Source organism: Teleopsis dalmanni, chromosome 2 (genome assembly GCF_002237135.1).
Source record: "Teleopsis dalmanni isolate 2A chromosome 2, ASM223713v2, whole genome shotgun sequence".
Taxonomy (NCBI): domain Eukaryota; kingdom Metazoa; phylum Arthropoda; class Insecta; order Diptera; family Diopsidae; genus Teleopsis; species Teleopsis dalmanni.
Window position 1 is genome coordinate 32,036,922 of NC_051847.1, and position 13,146 is coordinate 32,050,067.

Here is a 13,146-nt window from a genome sequence, read left to right on the forward strand (position 1 = left end):
GTACTGCAGTAATGCTGGGTTGGTCAGCGGCTACTGAATTATTAAGCATTATAAATAATATGCTAATTTCAAGCAGCAACGGCCAATACAACTGAAGCGAAGCATTTCTACTTCTTTGCCAACTTCAGCGAAAAGTAACTAAAATTAAAACAGCAAATTACATATGCCAGACACATTTTTGTAAAACTAAACATAAAACAATAGCAACAATAGCAACAAGAATAACAAAACAAAAGAAAACTGGCAACAATGTGTCTAAAAAAACATAAAAATAATTTATAAGTAAAAAACTAAACAAAAGAAATTATTTAAAAAAGAAAATATATAAATTTAAAAAAAAACTTTTCTAAATTAAAGTCCAAAAATCGCTCTCACAGCCAACTCTTTTTTTGTTTACTGTTTAAAGTCTAAACACGGCAGCAACATAATTTGCCACACGCCGAAATAAATGCTGCAACAAGCAGCAGCACCAACAGTAGTAGCAGCAGCGCAGCGTCGTTAGCAAATACCTTACCAAATATTTTTGTCTGAGCTATAGCAAGTTGCTGCGCAGCTCCGTGACGCTATTGTCTACGTTTTCTACAATATTTTTGCAATTTTTTGTTTTCATCGTCTGTTTCTTTACAGCAAACAAAAAAGCAACAACAACAAAAACAACAAAAAAAAGCAAAATAAAAACAGAACATTTTTAACAATAGCTGCGATAAGAATAGGCACAACGTAAAGACAACAATCTTTGCGTTGACTTTGTTGCCATTAAACAAGCGGGTTTGCATATTAAACTTACAGCAAACAGAAGAAGAAACAATCAGAGAGAGAAACGCACAGAAAATAGCTAAATACATTTAATTGTAGAAAAAAGCACGACAGAAATATTGTAAGAAAAAAATTTAACAACAAAAAAAAAATTCAGTTTTATAAACAAAAATACAAGTAAATGCATACCCAAAAGCAATAATAAAAGAAAATTTAAAATAAGAAGAAAAAATAAATAAAAGAAAAAAGTCTAACGAACGGCCACAAGTAACGTGTAGCGTACACACAATTGCTGCTATCACCCGTCGTCGCAGCCACCCAATAAATGTCGTCAGCACGCCACACAACACACAATAGTGTGTGAGAGTCGGTTTGTAGGCCTGTTAACTCGTTTTTCATGTTTCTTGCATATTTTTGTGTTTCTTGTCGATGGTTGTTGTTGTTGTTGCTGTCGGCCATATTCGTGGGCAAAAGTATTCGTACAATTTCGCTCTTCTTAACTTAGACTCTTTTATGCAATTTTCGTTTGCTGAAACAACATACATACATATAATTTAAAGTTCGTGTGCGCGTTTGTGTGTGTGTGTACGTGCATGTGTTTGCTGGTATTTTGGCCTAGTCGCTTGCAATATTGTACTTTTGTCAAAACGTTTCAGCCAGCAACAAAACATACAACAACAAAACAACACTATACACTGTTTCGCACCGGTTTGTACGTAACAATATCGTCGCATCGCGTACATAGCAAAATACAATGTACGAATGTTTCGTATTCTGTGAACAATTTTAGCCTAGAACTGTGTAAAAGCATACATTAAAAAGTTTGACTTTTCCATAGTTAACGTCGTCGCTGTCGTTATATTCGTCGTCGCCGTCGTCGTCGTCTTCGTTGTCGTCGTTTGTCGTTGGTCGTGCTGTTATTTGGTCTGTTAACATTGCCGCCGTCATTACTGAAACGTCAGTGGTTGAAATTAAAATTGGCAACAATGCAAACAAGTAAAGTTGGCAGTTCGGCAAAATAGCAGGAATGCAGTGCAGCTATCAGCTATCAACTATGCAATGTAAGTAATTCTTAATGTTTTTTTTTTTCGCTTTTATTTTCTTACATTTAAATGATTTCTTTTCTTGTGCGTTTTTCCTTTTTTTTTGTTTTTTCGTCTATTGCAATTTGTATTAATGAACTTTGCGCGGCCCAGTACGCTCAGTGTGCGGTTTATTGATCTATTTTTATGTGCGCCTGAACTTGTTATTGAGAGCGAAGTTGCTTGCATGTTGATTCGTTCCATTTGAGGGACAAGTTTTTCTTTTCAAGGAATTTTGGTTTTTTTCCGCGATTTTTTTTTCTATTTTTATGCCAAATGCAATTAAAAACTGGTTTCTTAATGCTTTACGATTTATGCTATTATAGAGCAGGAAACATGATATAAAGTGGCATTGATCCTATTTATAAAAATTGTTTCGCGCTCTGATAACCTTAGTGATGTATCTACATAGAGTCGAAGACAGAGAAGAAAAACTGAAGAGATTAAATTGTTTCTTAATTAATATTTATTAAAATATGAAATAAATTTAGAGCATAAATTAGTTTGTACATTAATTTCATCATTAATTGAAGATTTTATTTCTATTGATTTTTTAATAGCTATAGTAACCATTCTACCACATCAGTCGGCCCTCTCTTTTCACCATTTGGATAATTATCATACATTTCTCTTTTCTTAATAGCTATACTAGCCATTCTATCACATCAGTATCCCCTGCTCTCTTCGCCTTTCCCATAACTCTTATTCCTTTTCTCTTCCTTAATAGCCATACTAACCATTCTATCGCATCATGCACTTCTATCTTTTAGATGATTGTGATTTTTTTTATTTTTGATTTCTTTTCTTTACAGCTTTTCTAACCGTTTTATTCTATCAGTCGCCCCTCTTCTTCCCCATTCAGTTAATTATCATTACTTCACTTTCTCTTAATAGCTATACTATTCATTATGACGCACCTGTCGACTATCCCCTTACACATTCAAATAATTATCATTCTTTTCCGCTCCCTTAAATAGCTATGCTAAGAATTCTATTGCACCAGTCGTCTCTTCTTCTCTACTTTCAGACAATTGTTATTTCTTCTCCTTACCTTAATAGTTATACTAACTATTCTATCGCACCAGTCGCCCCTTTCCTTCCCAATTCAGATAACTATTTAGTCTGTTATCTAAAAGATTTATTCTGTATTTTCGGTAATATAATATTAACTCTTTTGCCTAATAAAACTTTTCCAAATACCCTTCCTTCGTAATATAACGCTCACATCAGTATAATGCAACTATAAACTCCTCCGTTAAAATTCAAAGAACTCCATCGGCGATAATTAAAGCTATACGTTTCAATAGATTTTCTTATTCACTTATTCACTATCGTTTATACATCAAATAGTATCGGATGGTTATCTATTGAATTTTAGTAGCTTCTAACGGCGGGCTTGCTCTACCTCGTGAGTATTCTATCCCTTTTCTCGCGGGGGTAGTAATAATCTACAAAAGTACAACTACTGTTCTTAAAATAAAAATTACTGCAATACTATTCAGATAAAAATGTAAAAGTTGACGAATTTTAAATGTCAGCAGGTACCAACTGCTTTATATACTTGTAGTGATATCCCTACTCTTTTCCTACATATTGCTCACCTTCAAAGTCAAGCATATCACGAAATTAAATAAAACTTTAATAAAATATGAGAAAAACGTTTTAACAAATAAATAAATTTTATTTATTTATTATTGCACGCAACATGCAGTAATTACTGCAATGTTGAACTTTCCTTCAAACAAAATTATAACCTCGACTACGTACCTCAGATTGAAATGGAATTCCAGATATTGTAAAGGTCTCAAGTGCATGAGATCTAAAATATTAGAAGCAATTTTATACCCTAGTATAAAGAAATTAATCTTAAATATCATTTCAAAAGGTCAAGATTAAAAACGTTGACATTATAAAAAATTATGCAAATTAGTGATTAATTAATATTAAAAATCTTTACTAGGGATTAGAAAAATCTTTATTATCTAATCCTACTTTGATGTAACAGACGGGGATATTAACTGCTAAACTATCGAGGAACTTTTGTTTATTTCGAAACAACAGATAGTGAGAACTCTAATCAAATGACTGGTTTATGCTCTCTGGTCTATTATTTAAGACATTAAAGAAATATTTTATAATATCTAATCAGTTTCACTATACCTTTTGGGTTCTGGCACAATAATCTACTGGCTGAGTGTCCCAATTTTACGAAGCCCTACCATTAAAAAACCTAACTTTTTAACTATTTAAATTACAGAAATAGAAGCAAAATAGGCAGTATCTTATGTTAGCTGTTGTTCCTAGTTATATATATATTTAAAACTTTGTTTATGTTTTTCGGATCGAAATTATATACTATATTAGTAATAATGGTATTATTAGATATAATGAATCTTTAACGATAAACTTTTATAAGTAATTTTAAAATAAATTGTAGAAATGGTTGAAATATGTAAACATCTAATAAGATTCATCCTACGTCATCAACAATATTTGTAGTAAAAAAATTTAAGAACCTCCCCGACGGGGAATTGAACCCCGGTCTCCCGCGTGACAGGCGGGGATACTAACCACTATACTATCGAGGACGATATCTGCGAGATGTCTAAACTTTACCTTAAACAATTTCTCTTTAGTATATACTAGCAGTGTATATTGGGTTTGCCTACATGGGTTTAATTTTCAACCGTCTTAATTATCAGTTGAGAAAAGTTGTAAAAAAAAATTTATAGGAATTGCATCGATCACTATAAATTGAGGAAGTTTACTTAAGATAATCCATAAACAGTACCACGTGAAAAGGAAATGATCGGCTCTGAAACGCCCGTATATTTCATAACGGCATTAAAGCAAAGTAGTCCCTCAGATTTAAAGAAAGAATTATAAGATATTTTTACATAAACTTCAATTCTTAATATTTGTCTCAAGGATTAATATATAACGGTTATATATTAATAAATAACTTTTTTATAATACAAACTATAAATCTTTGCACAAGGGTTCGGATTTTGTTTGAAAGTACAATAACTAGTACCATATATTAAAACTAAGTATTGTATCATTCAAAATTTTGATACCACTGCTATGATAAGTTGACTTTGTCATCTCAGGTTAGTCCGGCTTTCGATAACACACAATTTTGTTCATATACTTAATCTGTGGATGTTGATAAAAAGACTTATTTGTATTTGTCAAAAAGGTATCATGGAAAAGAAAAAACGAGTTGAAAATGATTATTTATTTAGAAAGGCGTAAGTGTGGTATATATACAAAATTTATTATAAAGGTATACTTATGATAATAATTTAATATATAATAATACATTAATATATACATGTACATACATATATTCATTTCATAACTATTCATATTCATTTATTCATTTATGACAGAATAAATTTGTTTGTGATAATGAGATATATTCATTATATATCTTCAAAAAAATTTCGGATCTCCCCGACGGGGAATTGAACCCCGGTCTCCCGCGTGACAGGCGGGGATACTAACCACTATACTATCGAGGACGTTGAGATTTTGATGTTTAACAATATATTTATAAATTATATATAAACTTTTATTTCAAGGCCTTATTAAATTGGTGTATATATTATAAAGCCATGACATTGATATAACTGATAATGAAACTAATTTTTTTATAGTTTATATTGCATTAGCGTAAATAGTTGAGGTAGGTTTCAAAAGTATGTATCAATTTCTATAGTTTATTTTATATTTGTATATATGCATGACTATCTTTTTATCTAATCTGTAATTAATGGTGATAAATGACTGAGTTTAATTAAGACGCAATTTTATGGTTTGTTGTTGAACAGTGTTTCTTATTAATCTAAACGTATAATTAGATTTTTGAATGAAGTAATATATATGTATATATTTTTTTATAACTGTTCATATTTTTGTACAGAAATCGATTAGATGTTATCAGGAGTAGTAGCTCAAAATATTTTTTGGAAAGATTGATTTAAGTAAATCGTACAAGTGTAGTAAATATTAGGTCACAGTTTTATAAGTAACATTTCTAATTCAAACTCTTATTTCTTGACTCATATAATGAAAAAATAGAATAAAGATAAGAAACTGCATATTGTAGTTTCGTATCATTATGGTAGCCTTTTTATTATTTGTATTTTAAATTTGTTTTTATTATCTCATATATATTTATTTATATTCACTTATAAAACGGATAATTTTTACACGGGTATCTTTTTAATACAGAACTCAAATATGGATGTAATACATACATTTTACTTTCAAATTAAAAACATTATTACAGGTAAATTTATTAACGAAGCACAATGACTCAAAATACATTATAAAACCGGTTTGACAGACACTGTGCGTCAGAGCGTTTTTATTCCGAAATTGCTAAATCTTCCCTCACTATTTTTGAAATGCATGTCAGTTTTACAGAGATACATATGTCTTCCAATAAGCGTCACTTCAATCTCATTAATAAGTAATTAACATTTCTTGATACTTTTAAATGACGCTGATGTTGACGTTTATGACCGAGTATACCTCCATTTCAAATAAATTAAAGCAAAACAAGAGTAAAAACGTCTTGACGCTCAGCGTCAATGTGTTTCTACCTTAATAAAAATATACTATAATATAGTCATCTACGATCTTTTTAATAGTGCTTTGAACTTATTCGTTAATGGCTACTTCGGAAATATCTGTATTTGTACTTGTGAATATCTGTTTTTGATTTTAAACCAATTATTGCAATTATATAGTACTAAGAAATAAGGTATTGGCAAAAATATAAGTATTGAATACACTTTTATAATATAACATATTCTTAGTACTTCGTTTTTCGATGTTAATTATCTGTTTAAATTCAATCTATTAAGCATGATTTCACGTGATTTCACAAAATTCGGTTCGAAAGAAAAGCATCGAATATGGTACTATTCAGTGGCGTAACTACAGGGAAGCAACTGGAAGCAACGCTTTCGGGCCCCCGAATTTAGGGGGCCCCACCATAAGTTTTTGTATTCTTTGTATTTATTTTTAATAAATTCTCAAAAGTGGGACGAAACGTTTTTTGTTGGAGAAATTTCATATTGTATTTTATAAAAGATACGTAAATTTTAAATTTAAAGTACATAATATGTATGTACTTCAAATAATATATTAAACCTATTTATAAAAGTTTTTCTAAGAAAAATATGTGTCTTAATCGAGAGTTTATATGGAAGCTATATCTAGATATAAACCCATTTGAAAATAATTTTGTACGTTGTCTTTTGCAAATATCAGTACTGTATACACCAAATTCCATTTGAATACCTTTATTAAAAAAGGAGAAACCTCATATCCGATTGTTAAGTTTATATCACAGTTGCAAGAAATAGACGTCCAATTTCAATCAAATCAAATGGTGAACAAAAGTTTCATTCGAAGAGTTCAAAAGCTGAGAGAGTAGTTTGAACTGAAAAAGTATATATATATTGTACTGATATATACTTAATGGTATTTCCGACGTTTTCTTTAATGCGTTACGAAAATCTTGACAAACCTTATATATCCTTTTCACATTTTTTCGTGTAAAGAGTATAAAAATAGGGGCCCCTTAATATGTTGGTAGGGGCCCCTTAGTTAGAATTTGCTTACAGGCCTAAAAAATGTAGTTACGCCACTGGTACTATTACTTGTATCATACTATTATTATATGAGTAGAATAAATAGCTTCAGTATATTATTAAAAATAATAAAGGTAATATATTTCAACTTAACTGGTTGAAATGTAATCACTAGAAATATTAAGATCTACGAGAAAAATGATATATCTATAATTTTTTCTATTTAATTTTCAAAATCTTTAGATATCTACTTCAAAAACTTTTTATAATAAGTTTCAATTTCTTTATACATAAATAAAGTTTATATAATAATATTTTATATAAAAATATTTTATATAATTTAGTAATATTGAACTATTTATTATGCGTACTTAATAATTTGTATTATATTTATTATTGGTCTGGATTATCCATTATAATAGGAAATTGTGAATAATTTATAGGCTTCTACAGACACTTAGGCTAACTTATTAGCTTTTTTCTAACCAATAAAATTTGGTTTCTGTTAATTATTTATATATTAACCGATCGTTATTTTAAAAAAAAATTTTAATGAAAGTAGCTTATACACAATTTTGTGCCACGAAGACACATGGGTCCTGTGGCGCAATGGATAACGCGTCTGACTACGGATCAGAAGATTCCAGGTTCGACTCCTGGCAGGATCGAAGTTTTTTTTATCAATTATTACATATTATTTTTTTCACAACAAGAATTAATCCATAAAATTATAAATATTTTTTAACATTATTTGCTTTTACTTAAAACAACAAATAACATTCAGTTAAAACAAAAAAGTGAATAAAATCATTTGAATTTTACTTGCCGAATCTTTAGTCGGTCAGAAAAAAATGGTTTCTTTACCATATCTACGCTCTTAAATATTAACCCTGATTCTCAAAATTGCCTACACCGAGAAATAGAGTGGATTTGCATCTAGAAACCATGGAGATCACTGTCCAGCTGAGATAAGGTATGATGTAAAGTGCTGCATCAAAACATTCGTTTTTGCGGTCATTCGTTTTATTTTCAAATGTGTACCATATTTACAAATTATTTCTAAAGCGAATACGAACGAATAACAGAAACGGTCCGATAGAATTCGTTTCCGCCGCATTCGTTTCAATGGAATGGGGGTTGATTTGTTCTCTATAATCGTTTGTTTTGAATTTTAAAATCAAATAAACAAATATTTTAGAGTATTTCAATCACTTTTAGAGTATTTCAATCACTTTTAGAGTATTTCAAATAATTCTATTTTTGCAAAGAAATATTTTATATATTTTGTGTGCGTTTGGTTGCCTGCGCAAAAGTAAAGAAAGTTGGATGTGCGTAGAGATTTGCAATAATTGCAATAACAAAGCACGTAAATTAGGTTTAATTTTCTATTATTTTCAATGCAAAAGTTGTTTAAACAGGTAGATCTAATGCAAAAGGTTAACTTAAAAAAACGGTTTGCGCAGAATTTCCTTTTTTGTCGATAGTTTTTTATGATGTAACAAAATAAATTGCTTCACATATTTACCTTTTCCTGGAAAATAATTTTATGCATGATATGGTAAAAATATCTATTTATGACAAGAGAGATTTTTAGAAATTTCTTAAGAATTCCTTCAGAATTCCTACTTTACAAAGTTTCTTGTAAATTATTTGCAACACCAGCAAGTAGTGCATCTTCGGAAAGGGTTTTTTCAGTTGCTCGGAACTTAATATCAGAAAAAAGAACATTGATTTCATCTAATCAAAGATCTATCAATCAAATCATGTTTTACACAACAATCTTGAAAAAGAGGAATTAAGTCAGACGATGCTCAACATTTAATTTGAATATTAAATTAAATTTGTGAACTGTAAAAACTGTAAAAAAACTTATTATAATTGTTTTAAATAAATTTTTGTTCAAAATTTTTTTTATATTTAATTAATATATTAAGTCATATTATATATGTAATCAACAAATTACTATTATCAACATTTTAAATAATATTTAATTAATAAAAAAACAAATAAATAAATTTGGGTCTTACTATTTAAAAACACATAATTTTTGTATGAACTGAAAATCAAATGCTTAGAGTACTCCCAACTACTTCAACTACTTTTAGAATGTTTAGAGTTAGAGTACTCTAAACAAACGAAACAAATATTTATTCTATTCCATTTTGTTTTTATGCCTATACATTCGTATTTGTTCGTTGAGAGTGAGAGTATGCTACCATTCTAAACACAATAGAATGCTTTGAAACTGAAATCAAATGCGCGCGTGCAGTACTCTAGTATGATGCTATGTAAACGAGACCATAAATATTTCCTATAAATTATAAAGGTAGTGGGATCCCTTATTTCTTATTAAGAATTCTAATTCGAACTGAATTATGACACCCTGGAGGTCTAATTGGAGATGATCACATTTATATTTGTAATATAATTGTGATAATGTAATGTAATTGTAACAGCTTATGCCTTTTTCATGAGGTGAACATACACCCTCTCTAGTTAAAATGTTTGTTGGTCGACGGTTTCAAAGCTTATTATAAGAATTTTTCACTTTCGCAGAAATCTTGACGACGTGAACTGAACACAGACCAATTAACAGTCTTTGAGCCATACTATCTGGTTACAAAATGTAACATATTCACATCGAATGAAAGTAATATATGCAGTCATTCCACCCGCGTAACTTTGAGTTTTAAGCAGAACTAACACGACACTGTTATCGTGGGGTAATCACTGTTGGTCAGCACAGGCGAAGCTCTGGAACAAAATTCACACCGCAGGTAGGGTGCCGCAAGTGAAACTTTAAACAGTATCTGGTGGCGCCCACTGAGTTTTAGTCGCCTCTTACGATAAGCATGTCTTACTTCGGGAATATTCTATTCCGCTAAAGTTTCTTGCTATCACCAGTTGCCTTCTTATCGTTAGACCTTCCACCGTAGATGCGAGCGTATGCTACCTAATTTTCTATCATCGGGTACTGTTTCAAGTACCTTTCTAACCGGAACACTTTCTTCCACTTGCAGAACATCAAAGTAAAGCTGTTGGGTTCTTATATACTTGAGTATGTTAATGTCACAGTATAGCTTGTAGAGCTGATCATTCCAGCTATATCGTTATTCGTTGTTAACGCGTAAGAGACCATAAACCTTCCGAAAAATTTTTCTCTCAAATGCTCTAAACGGCTTCTTATGACTGTTGGTAAGTGTTCAAGCTTCGATTTCATACAGCAGAACAAACATTATTACAGACTTTAAGAGCGTGATTTTTGTTTCTCGAGAGGAGACTCTACTTTTCAATTGTCTACTTAGCCCAAAGTTACATTTATTGCCAAGTTTGATTCGTGGTTTAATCTCTGAACTGACGTGTGTACGCTGGTTCCGAAATAAACGAAGTATTTCACAACTTCGAAATCTACATATTAGTTAGTATCATTTACTTAATTGAATATCCTTTCTCTTAAGTACATATCCATGTTCTGCATGTCCTTTCTTTGTTTGAATTTTGTTTTTTGTTTTTGAAATTTAATTTTTTTTAAGTTTCACTAAAAGTGAGTTAAACAAATAAAAATATTTACACTTGCGCAAGCTAAATTTTTCATTATCACATCTTTTTACGGTCATTGAAATGAATTATGGCACATTAACACGCCCACTTGCAGTTCGTTAGCCATGCATACTTAAGTGGCTTAAAAATTTGTTAGTAATCAAAATTTTATGCGCCATAAAAAGAATTGCAACAAACAATCCAAAAATATACAAAAAAAAAAAAAATATTGTTGCAAGAATAATACAAACAGAATTGAAGAAAAGGCTACACACATAACTGAGTAAGAAAGAGAAAACCTGATAAAAAAATACAAAATGAAAAAAATTTTACGACCGACAAAAACAAAATTGCAATCTGAGACAAGATACGTTGCAGCCAAACGAAACGATACGAAGCGAAGCAAAGCAAAGCAACCAGCAAGCAACCTTAACCCATTTGCTAAACGACACCATAGCGACGTGCAGCAGCATAAATAACAAAAGGCAGCAGCATAGATGGCGCCAGAATGCATTAAGACACTGGCTGCAATTAAACTTTAAATGCCACAGACCAGAAAAGAACAACCAACAAAAACTACACACACACATGCACACACACCGACACCGACACCGATACCGACCCAAGGCATAAAAACAGAGCTTGCAAAAATGCTAGAACGTACCAGTCAGTCAGTACGTACTATGCTTGTAGCAGTCGTGCGTAGCAGCACAGCTTCAAGTGGTAACACAATTCAAATATGTACTGCAATTGAAACTGAAATGAATGAAAAAGAAACAACAACAAAAACAATAACAAAAGTTGTAACAACAACAATAACTAAACAAAAATGAAATTTTTTAAGTGCAAATGAATTTTATAGTTTGAAAATGAAAAAAAAGGAAAATAAAAAAATGAAAAAAGCAAACTTGTGGTAAGCAGCAATCCAGGCATGCAAAACTTGTCTGTAATTGCGTAGTAAAGCCACTGGAATAGGCAACGGGTGTAGTGGTGTAAGTTGCATATTACAGTGCAAAACATTGTGCTTTGTGTGTGGGAGTTTTATTTTTTTTTTTTTTTTTGCATAACATATAAAGCGGAAATTCTAAACATACATAAATTTAAGCAGCATGTGAATTTGATTAAATGTTAATAGTTACATAGTTGTTTTTGCTTCATTTACAATATTAATTAAATTAATTAATTAATAAACTAAATAGAATATATTTAGTTAATTCTATATGGTAAAAATAACTTATTTGTTCCTTTTTAAATATTTTTATGCAGCATCCATATTTATTTATAGTGCAATAGGTTTTAAAAATAATTATTATTATTTTTATTTACAATATTATTTATTTGATTAAATAAAATATATTTAGTAAAATTCTTATATTTATTTGTTTGAATACAATATATATTTAATAAAATCTCTATATATAAAATAACTAATATTTTTTTTTGTAACATTTTTATGCAGCATCCACATTTATTTATAGTGCAAAAGGTTTTAAAAATAATTATTATTATTTTTATTTACAATATTATTTATTTAAATAAATAAAATATATTTATATATTTATTTATTTATACACTTAAAATAACTTATTTGTTTTTTTTTTAATAATTTTATGTAGCATCCACATTTATTTATTTATAGTGTAATCGCTTTTAAAAATAATTATTATTATTTTTATGTACAATATTATTTATTTGTTTGAATAAAATATATTTAATAACATCTCTATTTTAAAAATCGCTATTTTTTTTGTTTTCTTAAATATTTTTATGCAGCATACACATTTATTTATAATATAATTGCTTTTAAATATAATTATTAATATTATTTTTTATAATATTATTTATTTAATTAAACAAAATATATTTAGTAAAATTCCTATATTTATTTGTTTGAATACAATATATATTTAATAAAATCTCTATATATAAAATAACTAATTTTTTTTTTGTAACATTTTTATGCAGCATCCACATTTACTTATAGTGTAGTTGCTTTTAAAAATAATTATTATTATTATTGTTTTTTTTTTTACAATATTATTTATTTAATTAAATTATTTTTTTAACATTTTTATGCAGCATCCACATTTATTTATAGTGCAATGGCTTTAAAAATAGTTACATTAATATTTTTATGCACAGTCGCCCATTGTTATTATTTT

The 13,146-nt window shown here is 29.3% G+C and overlaps 1 long non-coding RNA gene and 3 other non-coding genes across 5 annotated transcripts in view; 2 read left to right on the forward strand and 2 right to left on the reverse strand.

Annotated features, from left to right (window-relative positions):
• Positions 1–13,146, forward strand: part of LOC119674825 — a 93,492-nt gene that overhangs the window by 5,466 nt on the left and 74,880 nt on the right. The gene's annotated exons all lie outside the window — the stretch shown is intronic.
• On the reverse strand, positions 4,355–4,426 carry Trnad-guc. Its single transcript has one exon. It is a non-coding gene; the product is annotated as a tRNA-Asp (tRNA).
• Positions 5,291–5,362, reverse strand: Trnad-guc. Its single transcript has one exon. It is a non-coding gene; the product is annotated as a tRNA-Asp (tRNA).
• On the forward strand, positions 8,040–8,112 carry Trnar-acg. Its single transcript has one exon. It is a non-coding gene; the product is annotated as a tRNA-Arg (tRNA).